We start from the raw sequence: 18,049 nt of genomic DNA, 5'->3' as shown, positions 1-18,049 counted from the left end.
CTGGAAAGATTGAGAAAGCAAAGACATCTAACTGCAACTTCTCAAGCACACCCTTTCTTTAAGCCATCCGTTTTTTTTAACACCTAAAATTATCTCAAGACTTGCATGCTTTATGCCTTCCTGACTTTAGTGGTATTTTCTAACTCCAAATCCATTAGATCTGTATCTTCTTTATTAGACTTTAAACTCCCCAAGTGCAGCTATATGGCAACCTTTTTAAAGTACTGTTTAGTCATATTTTAAATAATTTTAATAGTGACAATAAAGTAAAAGAAATTATGCAAATTTACCTGTTCTTCCATGAGGACATAAATGAACAAGTCGTCTTGGTAACCACAGAGCTTGGCTCTGTCTGCTCCCCAGTGGGCCCTGAATGCACTAAGCCTGTCTCTTACCTTGCTCCCTGTCCTGTGGAGCTAATCCAACCACAGACTTGCCTTTGAAGTCAACTGGAACATCACGCATGGGTGAGCTCCAGAGAGCACACAAAAGCAAGAAAAGAAAACTGACATGTTATTCTCAACCAAAGAGACTGTGCTATTTTGGTGTTTCTATACCTGCTTTGGGCATCCGACAGACTTCAAGAGCCTGAGGATGAAGCAGGAGAAGACACTGAAATCAGCACATGGAAATAGGCAACAGGTGCAGCTAGACTAGAATAAAAGTTTTAAATTTCTAGTCAATCTCAGTTTTTTTCCCTCTATTAAGAGTCACACTAATCACAAACATAAAATTCTTTAAGGCTATAAAACTCCTCCCTGAGACTGTCAAGCTCTTCTGGAAACGGTGTCCACTTTTCATGTAAAGCATAGCAATTGCCTTGGAGACTGGCATTGAACTTCATGCAACAGCCATTTATCCAGAGTCTTTACTGAAAAGGAGTTGTGATGGTACTCTTACTCATCAAGGTAAGAGTACCATCACCATCTTTAAGAAGAAAAGCATAAAGCAGCTCTCATGGCATATGGCTCTCCAAGCCCACTTACAAACTCTCAGACAGCATCAGTTTGTGATGCAGTAACATAGTGAACTATAAATTATAGCTTTACTACTTCTCATGGTCAAGGGCTTAAAACTGAATGACCTTTCAGAAACTAACTAAGTGTATTATATACATACCTTTTGATCCTACAATTTTTTTCTAAAAATAAATTCTATGTAAAGAAAACATCTAACAAGAAGCTCACTACTAGAGAACTACTTGTGCTCTGGGTGGTTTTTTTTAAACCTCTCCAAGTCTCAGTGTGATGATTTGTAAACCATGGATAATAACAGTACTTGCCTTATAGCCCATGTGGGTATGGCGCCTGATGTGGGAAATAGCCAAAAATCTTAATCATGTGAGTATTATGATCCTTATTTTACAGAAGAAGAATCTGTGTTTCAAAGATTCTAAGCAATTGGGCCAAGGTAATAGAAGGTCTGAGATTTGAATCTAATTTAGTTTGATTCCAGAGACTGTATGTACCCTTCTGGCCTCAGAGGCTGCCGCTTAGCTCTTAGCCATAGTGACTCAGAGAAGGAGACATCAGCTGAGAAGATTCTCCAAACACCTTTTCAGTGCTTATTTAGGATGTCTGTATTTTATAAACTTTCTGCAAAGTGTGTGCTGGAATATTAGTCTTTCAAAAATCATCCAAGACCTTCAAATACCAGGGCAATAAACTCAAATGTAAAATTAACTGAAATCACGACCAGTTAAGCTAATCTAAAAATATGACAATGAACCTGAAAAGCTGACACTCATTGATTACTGACACGATATGAATTTACCATAGGGGCACAAAACCTAGCCCTCTGTTCCTGGACACTGATGTAGCATATAACTTCTATTTCATGTTTAAATATTTCAAGACAAAACATTAAGAAATTGTGTTTGCCATTAGAAGCACCATTAATCAAATTGTCTTGGCTACCTTTTGGGGGGAAAGATCTGGATTACAATGAGCAAATTATGCCAAAGTTAAATTATTACGAATGAGCGTGCTAGAGATGTTCCAAAGAAGTGTGCCAAGCCCTGAAAGAAGGCACGAGGTATGGGTGCCCATGCGAAAAACATATTTACTCTCAGGGGAGTGGCACTGAAATGAAACCTGAAGATGACAATGGACATCATGATCTAGCAAGTGAAAGTGAAACTGAGAATAGGTGAACCTGTCATTCAACAACAACTTGATTTCTTTTCTTCTAAATATTTTCTTTTGTCTTTTCTGAGTCATAAATTTGACCAGTTGCCATATTCTCCAACGTAGCATACCTTGGCCTTCTCCAGTTATTTTTTTCCATTTTGCTTCAAATGATGTGAGCCTCAATGTATAGCTTTAGAAATGGGCTAGACACAGTGTCTCTAAGTCTCTAGTCTTCGTTTTCTAAATCACCCTCTGTGGGGAGGCGGGCTAGGGAGAAATCCCAGTGAAGAATTTCTCAGCCATACCTTTCGCGTTGCATGGAGTTCAAAGTGCCTACAGCAAATGGCTATCGAAATGAAATGCAGCTCAGAGTAGGCAGCAGTGAGAGGAGTTCCTTACTGGGGGCAACCAACGGCTTTCACAAGTCACAGGTAGAAGGTGTATAGTGTCTCTGCTCCCATCTGGTTAGACAGGTGTGTATGGTGAGCCCTGCTTCCCAAAGGCGCCAAGAATTAAGAGCTGCCACATTCTAGAGAAAATGTTGCTATGTATTCTCCAAGTGGGACCCATTATGTATTTTTCCATCTGATTCTCCCCATGATGTATCTAGTAGAAGTCCATTCACCTAATAGGATACATGGGAGAATTAGTTATTTGCTACTCCCTCCCCCTGACTCCTTAATAACAGAATATCTGCCCTTCCTTGCTTAGTGGATTACATATACTGTCCACAGGAGAAGCCCATAGGTAAGAATGGAGTGTGAATTTTTCTAACTAATTCTTCCCTTCCTAAGGAAAGAAGGCAGAAAATGGCCAAGAAATGGCCAACACTCTTCTTTCTACGTCTACAAAATATAAACTCCACAAGATAAAACAAGAGAATAATTAAAATGATTACTGGGCTTTTCAGCACACAAACCTCAATGTAACTAAAGGCAAAAACTTTACGTCAGGTTTAAATTTTTTTTTTGGCCTGGCAAATCTTTGGCTTTAAAAATGGTAATGTGCATTCCAAGTTGTTGTTTTTCTTTAGAATCTTAAAACTTTACATTCGAGATGGAGACTAAACCTTGAACCAATCCCAAAGCTCTTTGCTTAATGTTAGGTTTGATTTGGAACCATGTTTTTATCAATGTGGGTGATTGGTGGGATATTTCCGCCCCAGAGTAAAGCCGTGGGCAGGGCTTTCCACGTCCCAGGATGTTGTGAAAGGCAGCTTCCAAAAGTTTTCCATGGCACAGAATGTGTTCGCTGAGCTCCTCAAGACAGGGAGGAAGTTGAAGGATTTCAAAAAGCATTTACATTTACATTTGTCTCCAAATTTTGGGAGAAAAATCATGAAGTACAATTAAGGCAATGGTATACTCCAGCCCCCACAAGTGCATATTTGATTATAAACCATCAGGAAAGTATTTGTAAATTTCACTGAATTAATCACCAATCAGGTGGCACCAGTAATGTTTAAGTCTTCGTGAAATGAAAGTCTTTGTTTTCCTGATGAAATCAATTGAAAACTGTAAAATCCATTTTCAAGAATTGGTCTTTACTCTGAATGTTCTCATTATTGTTCTCACAACAAATAATCTGAAACAATATTCTGAGCCAAAAGCCCTATTTGATTGTTAATACTGCTTTCTACCTGTGAGGAAATAGCTTCTTCCTTCACAGTACTGAAGTGTGATTGCTAAGAGTAATTTTATGATATTATCCAATATGTTCTTTAGAGTTGTTTTTCTCTCCAATTATCCCATAGTCAATAAAGGAAAGATCCTATTTTCTCCTTTTATAAAATCTCCCACAATGACTTGGGCAACACTGGTCAGACAAGATGATGAAGGGAGAAAAGCCAATTGAATAATTGAATAAATAAATGATTTGAAGTATTCTCAAATTTATGATAATAATCATGATTTTTGAGTAAAAGAGATACCATTTTAGTTAAAAAGATCATACTCTATACAAATTTTTACCCAACTTGGAATGCCCCACCAAACACACAGAAATTCTGAACTCTTTAATTTTTTTGTTTTGTGGTAGAGAGCTAGACATTCTTTGCCATATGTTCCCAAATTTCCCATTATGTCTACCCAACCAAAAATAAAATAAAATAAAATAATACCATCAAAGAGATCATTGACTGGGGGAGAGGCTAAAATGGTCATAAATCTTAGAAATCCATTGAGTAACTGGGTGAACTGAAATGGATTGTACTGCACTGAATTATCAGGATTAAAGTAACATGAAGACAAAACCCTGAATTCAAATCTTTCTGGCACTTTGAAAGCTGCAGCCTTTAAAAAAATAGATCGCAAGCCCTGGCTGGCGTAGCTCAGTGGATTGAGCGTGGGCTGAGAACCAAAGTGTCGCAGGTTCAATTCCCAGTCAGGGCACATGCCTGGGTTGCAGGCCATGACCCCCAGCAACCGCACATTGATGTTTCTCTCCCCCTCTCTCTCTCTCTCTCTCTCTCTCTCTCCCTTCCCTCTCTAAAAATAAATAAATAAAATCTCTAAAAAAGTAGATCTTGGTCTTCAAGATGATACGTTGCTTGTTTATACAGATTATCCTATTCTTATACCATGTTCATACTTTTAAAAACTACTTCCCTGAACTGAATATCTGGTAAGCATATCTGGTGGGAGGCAAGGTTCATTTCACGTTCCCATTATGTACAATGAGTATACACCCCCCAGGTGACTTGCTTGTCACTTGAAAGATACACCATTCTCGTTATTTTTTTTATTAAAAACTGTTCACGTGAAACTATTTTTGTAAATGTCACCACATGGAATTTCTTCTAAAGATCAACAGCATCATCATACAACACACCAAAAATGAAATGATGTTATTCATGTTATCACTTATAGCCATTGACAAACTAAGTCCACAGCCAACCAGCAAAACAGAAGACTTAAGGAACTTAAAAAAAGAAGAAAAAAACCCTTTGACCAAAATGGGTTATTCCCTTAGCATATTTTCAAACATCTTTTTTGCTTCTACATTCAAATTGATATGCAACATCCCCAAATTTGCTGATATGAATTCAAGAGGGAGCCAAAGGTTTTATCTTCACAGTGACAAAACAACCAGTTAATCCAGAGAAAATGAAATCTTCAACCGACCCAACTGATTGGAACTGTGTGGAGAAACTGGCTGATTAAACATTTCCCTTTTCAACTGCATGTGGTGTGTTCTTATGGCAAATCGCAGAGGCTAAATATTGTTCTCCATTGTGCACCCAGGTGGCAGTGAGATACCAACAATTACACACTGTGGCTAAGTGCCAAGGTTCATGCCTGAAATTAGTGTCAAAGGGAAAGGACCATCAAAAGTTAGGGTTAAAGGGTAGACAAGCTCATCCTCTGTGTTTTAGTAACATCAACACAGCAGGCAATAAGAATTTGGGGCACAGTTTCCGTTTTGGAAATCTCATGGACAGTTCAATGCTACTATTACAATACAAGCTGCAGAAATATGGCTTGTTCCTTAAAAGGAGAAGATAGCTCCAAGCCTCCGAGCCAAAGCTTCACCCCCACTTATCACAACTAGCAGGTAGAAATTCCCACAGGATGGGGCTACTTCCACAGAATACGCCCATATAAATGAGTGCACACAGGCTACATTCACTGCTTTAGGGTGTGAACTTTTTAGCTCGTTTCACCCAAGAAAATGAGTGCATGTTGCATATATATAAAGTACTGGTAGTAGTTTCTTGATGTAAGTCCTATCTTTATATCTATGTATACAAGTCATGGTCCAAACAGCCAATAAAATAGCTCCATAGCAGAGATCTGATGTAGTAGTTGCTTTAAGAAATACTCACCTAGATTTTCCTATGAAATAAAATTTCCACCTTAATTTTACCTTAAGCTCTGGGTTTAAGAATCCATATAAACCTATTTTTTTCTTGAGATTTTAAGACTATACACTTTTGCATACAATTGAGCAAAACACATAAGTAAAATTAATCAAAAGAGCTGCCTGTTAACAGAAGAGATTTGCACCAGGATTTTAAATGTTAAATTGCCTTTTTATTGAAAGAAATACGTCATTAAGTATTAACTAATAACTTTATGATGGTTAAGAAGATGGCTCTTTTCGGGAAGAGTGTGGTCAGTAACTTCTATGATATTGAGCAATGTCCAAAGGGGTCGAGAAATAATTGTGTATGGCATAAAATAATAAAACTAATTTAGAGTCAGCTACCTCATGGACAAGAAGAGCGATGGAGAACATATACAAATATAACATAACCACACTTAGGAAAACAAGAAAGTTTATTCTACATGCAATCTATTAATATTGATGAATACCAGTTTATGCCCAGAAGAAGCAAAACTATGTTTGAAAGTAGAGATTATTGTGTTTAACTATTCCTTAATAGAATCTCCAATTCTAAATAAATATTTAAAGATCTGTGAAAGTCCTGGGCTATTAATTTAGGAACATTAGTTTCTTTCCCTGCTAAGCTTCCTCCTGTTGTCAGGCTCCCCCCTCCTCCCCACCCGTCTTCCCCTCTTCCCAGCCTCAAATGTACATTAACTGAATACTCTGTGCCAGACACTGGGGTAGGCAGTGGGGCTCTTGCTTCCAAACCCTCCAGTCTTACTTTTGTTACGCTCTTCTTTTATTTTCCTGAACTCTTGGCGAACGTGTAAGTCAGGCACGTCTACAAACACTGGAACAGTCGGTACACAGGAACTGGGTGGAACATTACCTAGCCTGACGTCACGTCCGCTGCTGCGAATGTCATGGGGCAACTGATCAATGCAGATGAAAGAATTTTAGGATTTCATTTCTGAAATGGGCTTTGTAGGAGCTATGGGCATTGACCCAGACACAGAAGGATAGGAGGCCTTGAGAAAGCAGCAGCAAAGGTTTTCAGGGGCAGCAGCGACCAGAGAAGCTCACCCTCAGCATTTTGGGGAAAAGCAGGGAAAAACATAAGACAATCTTCATGAGGGTAATGAACAGACCAGCCTTCCCGCACAGAAAATTCCTATTTAGAAATCGGCGATAATGCAGGTGAAAAGATGAAAGCCAAATGGTGAGGAGTTCAATGAAGTTTTCGAATTTAAAATGTTTATACTATTGGCTCTGGGGAATACATAGATGCAAAAAGAGGAAGAACATACTGAAAGTATCAAGGTTTGGCTGTGAGTTCATAGTCTAAGGGCAAAGACTTCCTGTTAACAGCCACTGCTTTATTCTGGACACCTCGAATGGGCCTAGGACAGTACAGAAGCTCAATGATATTTGTTGAATGACTAGAAGGATGAATGGAACCTGAAAGGCCTGGAATTAAGTCATCTCAGAATGCTTAGTAGCTCAGATGCTTAAGTAACTCCTTTGAGGGGAGTTACTTAACTTATTAAAGCCTCAGTTTCCTCATCTACAAATAAGGACAGTAGTACTATCTTTCTCATAACGTAATTGAAAGGACTGAATTAGAAAACAGGTGAAGCGCTTAGCCCATTGCCTGGCATATCCCTTATAGGGAATAAATGTTAGTCATTAATAATTAGAATTAGAGGTCCCTTAAGTATAAGAAGTATAAGAAGCATCAGAAGGAAGCACAAAAATAGTAAAACCAACTTAGTGTCTGCTGCATTATGGGCCTGAATAGTGAGGGAAAATTCGCGATCAATTTAGACATTTCTAAATACACATCAATAAGATAACATCTTAAAACGCATTCTGACTGTTTTACCAGTGTATTTTTTAAATGGGTATTTATTCCTAAAATATATTTAGAGCCATTTAAACAATAAACAAGAGAAATACAAGTTCCAAACATATATGGATTGTGATGTGATTAGTTGATGATGTACGAATAACTGGTGAGACTCCTATAATCTGCAAAATCAGGCCATGATGAATATTGAATTGATGGTGACTATTCAATTAAGAGTCACAAGAATAATGTCTAGCACAGGGTAGGCACTTAATAGAAATGTTTGTTGAATGAATGAATGCATTTTTCTAAATCTATATGGCAGCACATCTTTATAATAATGTATTTGATTTCCATGTTTCAAATTTAGCTAGCCAATTGAATTCTTCGAATATTTCCAGAAAATCCAGAAACTTCAATAATGCCTGAAGTAAACTGCGTTAAAACCTTTGAGACGGTGGTAATTAATGAAACACCATATGTTCCTGACCTCGGTATGCCACCTTGCCTTCCTTTCTCCAAGGAAACTCCCAGCCTTATGGTATATTTTGCTCTTTGCAGTGGGCCTGTGAATTCAACTGTCAGAAAAGTATAGGAAATTCAAGGATTTATGAATCACAAGTACATGTGCCTAAATAATGCCAAGCAACATTAAGAATATAAATGATGGCTTAGATGTTATTAAGGATGTAAAAAGTTTCTGTTCACTCTATGGTGTAAGATCATAAAGTCTAGCAACTTTAGAAGGACTCGGGGTCTTTACCAGTCTACACAGTCTACACATCTCTTGATTAAAAGAATAATAAATCATGAGCCCCATTAAGCAAACTACAATCTTCACATTTAAAATTATGAACAAAATTTTAACTATTTCAATTAATCATTAGCGAATGCCAGAGCATATAATTAAGCTCTTTAGCATAACTTCTATTTTCTTAAGTTACTCTGACATTGTTTAAATGAAAGTATCAGACTGATGGCCATGCAAATTAAAATCTGCTGTCGGATCTCAGAGGTGATTAAAACACGAAACAGCAGTAGATAAAACTTTACCATGCCTCCTGACAACATGCTAGAGTAGTAATTTGGGGGGATGCCTTCACTAGCTACCTAAGAGGGAGGCCCTCCCCTGACAGTTCTTTCTCTGTGTTAAATTTTCTAGATGGTGCTTCGTATAAATCCAGAGTGTGCCACTTGGCAAACTATTCTGTGTGAAATAAATGAAGGCCACTGCAAGACTTTATTGAATTAGGCAAGTAACTTGCTATTACCGAGAAAATCCTATATCCTAATACCAACCCAAGGCCAACTCAAACTTCTCAGCATTTAATGCACGATTTCAAATGACACAAGTTTGGGGATTCCCCCCAGACTCAGGCCAATAGGTCGGACACACAGCTTCAAAGTCAATACAGCTTTCTAGGTGAGAGAGAATGTTGGCACACTGAAAAGACAAAAACCAAAAGTACAGTAGCCAGAAAGAAATTGAGAGTAACCAATTGTCCTGCCACACTAGTATTTGGAAAAGAATATTAATTACAAAAAGAAAGTGAACTTGGAGAAACTTAGGAAACATATTAGGAGAGGAAAAGAATTGGATACTAGAGCTTAATTTTACTTTTATAAAAATTTGCTGAATTAACACACGATCGGTGATTAACACACCGATCGTGTGTTAGTTCAGCCATAATGTTATATCCTGACTTTAAATGTTCACTACAATCAAGTTAAATTGCATAAAATACTTTCCAATTAGCGAGTTTAGAACATCGCAGCTAGGGCGTTAATGGCTTTGTATAATTTGCACAGAAAGACTGATTTAAGGATTTCATTTTGACTTACATAAATTGATCTAATGTCACAACTGTAGTTCCCCAAAGATTTGATTCTTTAAAAGCTATGTGATTAACTTCTGTGTCTACAGCTCCTGCAAGGACTGAGGTGCAAAAATCTTCCTGGTATCATTGGCTACAATCATGTTACCTTTATATATCTGCGCTTACCCATTCCATAAAGATGGATGTAATAACTAGATATTTACATACGTATGTATTACTTCTCAGGCCGATTTTAAATTTTAAAAAGTAAATGGCATCCGAAAGCACTGTCAATGTTGTGATAGTTTATAGCATTTATTCCTTCTGTTTTCTCAGCCTTCCCTTGACTTGTATGCCTCTTTAGTTTTCCTCATTAAACCACAAACTAGCATATCTAATATTCATCCTTTTAAGATACACCTAATTCTTGTGAGGAAGTACTAAATTAAAATAGGAGGACTCTGGAAATACCATTTTATCTCAAGTTTAATGCAATTGCTTCAGCTGAGATAAATGCTTGAAGACTTTTATGAAATAACTTTTACATAAGGATAAAATGACTTCTATGTAAGAAACAATTACCAGCCAACATTATCATCACCAGAAAATTGTAAGCTAGAATGAGCAATAAAAACATTGTATTTGAAATGAGATATTAGAGAATAGCTATTAAAATATTTTACTCAATTTCTATTACACCTTAAAATGAAAGTCATCAAAATGTCATTACAGGCCTCTCCCCCAGATTCTTCAGAGACTGAATTTAATCATTTCAGGAAATTGAGCACTATCCGACATTCACTTAAATCTTTTGAAATAACAGTGAAGCAAAACACAATGTTAAATGTATACATTTCATATGAAAATATGATCACATACATATATAGATACATACCACAGACCGGGGAATATCTGTCTTCTTCGGATACCTAGAATTAAATATTTCTTTGGACATTAACCACTTAAATAAAGTATTATCTTTAAGAAGACCTGACGATACCCCAGTTAAGGAGACACAATTGAGCTTTGCAAAACCCCAGTTTTAATAAAGCGTTAAAGAAGCAGTTTTCAAAAAAAATACCTTCGAAAATCAATTGTTTGGAAATTACTTCCATTCACAATTATTACCTGTACAACAGAGCATGGAACTTTTTACTGCTGCTCAGGTGAAGGGCCACACAGTAGCTGAATATGTGTGGTTATGTTAATAAAAGCATCGTCATGCATTCTTTTCGAAAACTGGTACTCCATCAAGAATTTTCAGGGTGGAAGAGACCTTCCACATCACCTAATCTTGGTTTTTATTTACCAGTTTTAGGAATAAAATCTATACACAATAGATAAAGATTATTTTATTGATCCCCCAAATTATCATTTTCTCTAAAATATGAAAATCTGTTTATTTTCAAGACTAAAAGTAAACAAGATACCTGACTGTAATTTGTCAATAAAAGCTAGGCAATTTTACCAAAATCACTAACAATAAAATTCCCAAAGATAGTCTCTTCCTTAAACCTTTAACGTGAAATAGAATGGCTTAAATTTTAAACAGTTTTCTTTAGAAAGCAGTTTTCTAATGCCACTGGCAAGAAGTACATGAAATGGTTTCTAAAACGGCACTTTAAAAAAACGTTTAATTTTTACCTTTCAATTCGAGGAGGATGTCACTTCTTAGGGAACCCATTTTTCCTGAAGATGCTCAGGGCTGACCAATTTAGAATAAAAACCATTAGCACAGTCCTATTAAAAGAAAAAACTACACTACAAAGCCACGATCTCTGAAGGAAGCTGATGGTGCTGGTAAGCAATAAATGCCTTTCCTGACACCTTCTCTGCCACCATCACATTATCAGCAGAGTGTATGCTCCCTGCAGAATCAAATAAGCAGTTTTTAAGGGAATGGAGAAATGTATGACGGCCCCTCTGCTGAATCCGGCTGCAGCCTCCACAGCCTCTTAATCACCATGAATCCTTTCTCTAGAGGTTCTAGAATCCAAGGACGTCCTGGGACGCCTCAGCGTTAGTAGCACACCAGCAGAACATTCCTGGGAGTCACCACAATTGGACAGAACTTTCCCTGAAACCATCAGCGTGAGACCGAAAGCAGCAAAGCCACAGAACACCTGCCCGCTTGTGCCTCAGCACTCGGTGCTTGGGAACCAAAGACCATTCCCAACGCAGAAACTCCTCCCGAGTTCTCAGCGTCCCGGCAGGATCCGGGCACACGCAGCCCCTGCTAGAAAGAAAGTACAGGGAGGGTTACCCTCTCATCCTCGATCCACCGGTCCACCTAAAGCCGCGCCGGCTGACTCACAAATAAAATGCTAATGCACGAGAAAATGAAAGCCAATTTCCTCCACTTTGCTCCAAGTTTCGGAGGCCCCTCCACAATAAAAGATAGCTGTTTGTGGAGGCTGCCTTGTTCCGTACCATTAACTCAGAACAAAACATATTTTTAGTGGGACAGCGGTGTTTACTTGTAAGAACTGTTGAATTGTTCGGCACCATTTATCACTCGCAGACAAAGACGTTCAGCCACAATTTTGGACACAAATCAAGGTACATGCTCCTCATTAAAAAAAAAAAAAAAAAGGAGAAGAAGAAGACAACGACGAAGAACAAGAAACTGCTTAAGTCCCCAAAACTATAGAGATTGAGGTCAGACTGGCCATAGCAACCAAGAACAGGACTCGGGTCTCCAGAAGGACCTAGCAACCGATAAATGAGTTCAGATCTCTTTTCATCTCCACTGGTGTGAAAGCCAAAATTAAAAAGATTAGATCACCCTGCACCCATTACAAAAGGTGCCACAATGAAAAAGTCATTTCCAGCCTTTGAATCACATCAAATAAATAACATTCATCCCTTCTATAATGAACAACTTTCAAAGTAAATTGAATCTCCATAGGACTGCTTTCCCTGGCTGCACAGTATTTACATGACAATATATCACAGGAAGCTCAGAATGGGTCTTGTAAATGGGGAACTCAGGATAAAAAGCATCTTTAGCCCCGATTACTGTATACTCAGACTGCTTTTCAATCCCCCGCATTGAAACAATGTGTTGTATCAGGAACATAAACAATGTCTTTAAATTGTGGGAAATGAAAGTTTGGGGCACATTCTTAAATGTCTGGACTCACCCCTTTTGAAGGGCACTAAGAATGTAGAAATCACTTAACCTCCTAAATCCATGCCCTGGATTCATTTTTGTGACAAAGAATTCTCATCTATGGGCACACTTGTTTCTTTGTTTGTGCCAGCAATTTTTCACCCTAAATAAATCCTGAATTTTTATTATCTTACTTATGCTGAAAGCACATTGCAGATATTTTTGAGCATGTAGCTCATTCATTATTTGTGATTTCCTCGAAAGTATAAGGTATTCTCCATTATAATAATAATTTCTCTTAAGTTTTAACAATGTCTCTATACAAAATAATCATTTTCTACAGTCTAATTTTCACAACATTTCTCCAGGTCATTAAAAAAAATTTTAAGGACTAATATTCTCAAATACCTAGGCTTCCATAAACTAATATACAACTCATGCATTTCAGATGGAGATGTTCAAAATGATACAGTTAAGTCTAAGTTTAAAATATACCAGCATAATCTTATCTTTTTGTGGCAGCTCACATCGACATTAGTATTTGAACTCCACAGGGAAGCTCATTAATTTTTAAAACTCTCTGACCTCAGTACAGTTGAGTGTAAAAATAATTACAAATTAAGAATGAAAGAGCATCGCTTGAATTCTACACGGCCATATGCTCTATGCTGCACAAAACATTGCTAACTATCATCAAACAGAATTTTTTCCAGATATGACTTTAAACAGCATGATAAATGTCACCAGGCAGACATAAAAAGCAGCTCACCCTTTCACCCAGCGCCGCTCACACCTCACCTCCAAGGATTCTAGTAACACAAAGCCCCGAGAACACAGGTTTGCAGGCAAGGGGCAGCAGAGACGATACCCTCACGAATATATTTCCCTTCCGAGACTCGCTCTCAGCCACAGGGAAGCAAAAATACAAGAATCGAGGCAGACAGATTTTCTTACCTAAAACTTGTCAGAAGGGTGGTCCTTTGAGTCCTTGTCATTGTTGTCACCTCCGGTGTCCCCTCTCGCCATCGTGGAAATTGGCTCCACTGTGTTTATTGCTCTGTGCCTCAGTTACAGCTGTGGCACTCATCTGCCTGCATAGAACCTAGGAGGGGAAATGAGAGAGAGAGAGAGAGAGAGAGGGAGAGAGTATGTGTATGTGTGTGTCTCTGTGTGTCAGAGAGAGAGAGGGAGAGAGGGAATGTGTGTATGTGTGTCAAAGAGAGACAGAGAGAATGAGAGAGAGAGGGGGGAGAGAGAGAGAGAGAGAGAGAGAGAGAGTAAAAGGGAGAGACTGCTGACTTGAGACTAAGAACCTAAAACCTCCGGCCAAGACAAGCTTGAATAAAAATGATCAAAGCCCTGTCCTTCATCAAGGGAATAGACAGATATTTTTTTCTCCTCCACTGAGAAGTGGAGCTGTCATTGGGGATTCTCACCAGGAAAGCGCAGACAGAGGCAGACCTTCTCCAGAGTGTCAGCGCTGCCCAGCAGTCCGTGCAGAATACAGGTACCTATTGTTCCAGAGACAGATATGTAGCCAGCCAGTCAGACTCTGACAGATCTCAGCAAACCAGTGAGCCTGCCTTCAATTTAACTCCTTATTTACTAGGGCTTTTTGGTCAAATGCAAAGGTCTCCTCATCACCCTGGAGAAATAAATAGAGATGATGCAGATGAGCTCATGGTAGGAACTAATCCTGTATCTTTCACAAAGAGGGACTTGTCACTACTATTATTGAAATGATAAATTTAATGCAAATATCTTATTTTTTTTCTGGGAAGAAATAAAGCGTTAGCTTACATGGGGAAGACAGAGCAAGTAAAAGAAAACCTTGACATCCAGGATGAACGGCGCAGCCAATTATAAAAGGATGACAGAAATTGGTTTTTTTTCAAAGCATCTTGGATATAAATACATATATTTCAAAACATGAATGGGATTCCCTAAGCCAAATGAGTCCCAGTCTTTTGCATAGGGGTGTGGCACACTGAATACTTTCCACACTGAAAGCTACCCCCTCCCCCTGTTTCTAGGGGCCGGTGTCATTTTGGTCTCTCTCTTTCTAGACCCCACTGCGTTCTCAAGCACCCCCAAAACATTGCACTTCCACCAAGCCTCACTAGTGTCTAAGTTATGCCTAGGGCAGTAGAAACAAAATTAAGGAAGCCCGGAGAAAACTAACTTGTTCTACATTCTCCTGCTGAAATCTGAGCTCCAGAGGGTACATTTTGTTCTTTAAATTCCTGGACCTTTCTAGGTGATGGTGGGTTTCCAACCTTCATCTTCACGTATTAATTGAACAATTTTCCTATAAGGAGGGAAAGAAGGCAAAATGCCTTGCATTCGATTGTTTAGCACTATTAGATGACGGGGAATATGAAAACAATAGGAAAGGGGAAAAGAAAAAGTAGCTTCCCCTTGAGTCCAAACAAGATGGACTTGTGCTCCCCCAAAGACTTGAGGTACAAGCACGTTGGCCTTTTTTTCTAGACCAAACGTCAGTTGCATTAATTGTTACCATTTTCCGGAGAAATGCTGCATAGTCTGCAATAGTAAGTGTGTTGCAGAGTCTGTGAAATGGTTATAAAATTTCTTTGTAAAACCTACACCCAGACATCACTTTACAAAGCCAGAGGGAAAATACTCAGCACAGTCGTGGGAGGTTTAACCATGTGTGGCTGTTAATGGTAATGAGAAAGCCAGTATATATCTACTCTCTAACCAACATCTTCTAAAAATCTAGGGTACGTTTTATTTTTTTTTGAACACCTAATGAGAGATTTCATCATGACTTTTCAAAACTCCATGAAAAAAAGGACCTAGAAAATATCGCTCCCTCATTTCACACTGTCTCTGGTCTTAAACCTCCAGCATTTTGAAGATAGTTCAGGTCATGCTGATTTCACTAGAAATCTGTCCATTTAAGGTAGGCTCTGGAAACTCTTTTTGAAATTACAAGTGCTTGACTTGGTGACTTCCAAAAGTCTACTTAGTGTAGACTTTGTCTTCAGGGAGAGCTTCTATTACACCCTGAAGGGAAAGGATGTCAAAAGACTTTACCTGGACAGGGAAAATGTATACAAGGTTTCTCATCAAACTCATCTTAACCTATGAGCCGGCAACAAAACACAGGGATCTCATAGCATATTTAATCTACGTGGATAAACCGATTTTTTTTTCAAACCCAGTTTAAGGAACATGCATATCTTTGTAAGCTATACGGTTAACGTCATTTATCATGACCTTTAATAGCAAAATAGCAGAAGCCCATCCAACGCAAGAAAGTAGAGGACAGAGCTGGATCACAGCAGGCGTGACTGCTCCCAGCCAAGGCTCCCCTGCCTGCCTGCCTCCAATGCTGCATGCAGTTGGAAAGGGGCTTTGAAGCTCCCACTCCTGAGCACGTGATAAGACTGAGGTGTAAGTCCATTTAATTAGAACATTATCAAGGCCCCATCCAGATGTCATTATTTTTTACGGTGCTTTTGCTTTCCTTTCTTTTTTATTCTTTGATCTTTCTTTCCAACTTCTGTTGTCTTCAGAAAACCAAGCTCGGTGTGCCAAACAGATTTTAAATATTCAGCTCTTAACACATTTGAATACAGACAGTTCTCACAGTTGGGGTCCATTATTTTTGGAGGCATGTGCAGAGGGTTATCAACATTAATGAGAGTCACGTGCCCATGTAAATAAAAAACAGGATACAGTCCTACAACGTGTATGTGTGTGTGTGCGTGCGTATAAATGAGTACTGGCATTGGGGCAAGGCACACATTTTTTTGTTGTTTCATGAGCAGGGGAAAAGATTGTTTTTTCTCAATAAAGTTTTTTGGTGGAACCCCTACTAAGGTGTTTTTGTCCAAGAGCTCCTCTTAAGCCTATTATGCAGCCTGAAGTTTATCAGTTACACTTCGGTCCCCAATTTGCCAAATAATTCATGTCAAGCATAAGTCCAACCTAAAGTGTCAACTATTTCTTGAAAAAAAACACACAAAAAAACACTGTTTCATGGGCTGGGTTTTTCAGGAATAAACGCATGAGGCTGGGGGCACCACTCATGACCAAGTAGTGAGGGGCAGACTAATTCCCCGGGCACTCCTTTGGGTACTTATCTCTTTTCACCCACAGAGTTTGAACTAAGAGACATGAAATTAGGTTTCCCAGAAGCAATGTGAATTACAGAATATTGCAGAATAGTCCGGTGTTTATAATCTCCCCCCAGGACCTGCTGCAGACGCAGCCAGTTACTCATTCACACAATAAACTTCACGCTGATAGAACTTCTAAGAGACTCTCCGGGAACATTGCAGGTAACCCGACTCCAGGAAAGTTAAAAATAGTCTCTCCACCAAATTAAACATTATCTAAGTTCTCCACACAGTTATTAAACACAGAGAAGATCACCTCTGTGCATAATCTATAAATGGCTTGGATTACATATTAAAATTCTAATTAAAAGTGTTTGTGTCATCTCAGTTGGGCCATTTGAGATTGGAGACTAAATTCTGGTTCAGAGTGAAAGCCCATGTGGAAGCGAGATTTCCGAGGGCTGCAAATTAGAAACTCAAGGCAGTATTACAATGTAATTCTAATGGAAAGAAAATAATGCAAACCACGAACTACTTTCAAGACCCTGGTCACACCATGTGTATTTCGTGCCCCTTTCGAAGAGATTCCCTTTCTATGGGAGAGTGACTTAGGCCATAGAACTTTCCTTTCTGGAGAGTTGGAGAGAGAGAGACAAGAGAGAGGAGATTTCTGCTGAGTGTGAGAGGGGAGTATTAGCATGATCGCATTCAAAACTGAAATCTCATAAGCCTGATCGTGCAACTTCACTAATTGGAAAACACATCGTGAAATATATAAACAAAAGCTTTTCCATATTTAAGATCCAAAATGAGGTATGCTGCTTGGGTTTTTATTTAATCCACTAAGTAAGTGAAAACATTACTTCGGACAGCACTGTTCAGAAAAGTCAATGAAAATTTAATGGAAAATATTAGGGGCTATTTTACACCATCCAAACCCCTGCAATATCTAATAGTTTGGTCATTTTATAATTAATGAAAGAAAAAGTATGTATTTTCCCCAATGATCCCCTCATTGCTGTACTATTTTATATATATACACACATACACATATATACATACAGTATATATACATATACATATGTATATATAGTATATATGTATGCATGTGTATATATATAGTATGTGTATATATACATATATTTGGTTTCAGAAAAACTCAATGAAATATTTTACTTATCAATTAGTAAGTAATCAGTTTTTTTTAGTTAATGGTATGTTGTCTTTCT

The 18,049-nt window shown here is 38.3% G+C and overlaps 1 long non-coding RNA gene across 6 annotated transcripts in view; it reads right to left on the bottom strand.

The window, feature by feature from the left end:
* LOC114513433 overlaps positions 1 to 13,905 on the bottom strand; it is a 93,803-nt gene extending 79,898 nt beyond the window's left edge. For 4 of the 6 annotated variants that reach the window (XR_004901681.1, XR_004901683.1, XR_004901684.1 and 1 more), the window contains exon 1: positions 10,516 to 13,905. This is a non-coding gene — a long non-coding RNA (uncharacterized LOC114513433). The remainder of the gene's footprint in view (positions 1 to 10,515) is intronic. The other 2 variants (XR_004901682.1, XR_003685839.2) reach the window with 2 other exon arrangements.
* Positions 13,906 to 18,049: the final 4,144 nt, after the last annotated feature.

The sequence above is a fragment of the Phyllostomus discolor genome, chromosome 2 (assembly GCF_004126475.2).
Source record: "Phyllostomus discolor isolate MPI-MPIP mPhyDis1 chromosome 2, mPhyDis1.pri.v3, whole genome shotgun sequence".
In the NCBI taxonomy this organism is placed as follows: Eukaryota; Metazoa; Chordata; class Mammalia; order Chiroptera; family Phyllostomidae; genus Phyllostomus; species Phyllostomus discolor.
The sequence above is the reverse complement of the archived record's forward strand: the minus strand, read 5'-3'. Positions and strand labels throughout refer to the sequence as shown.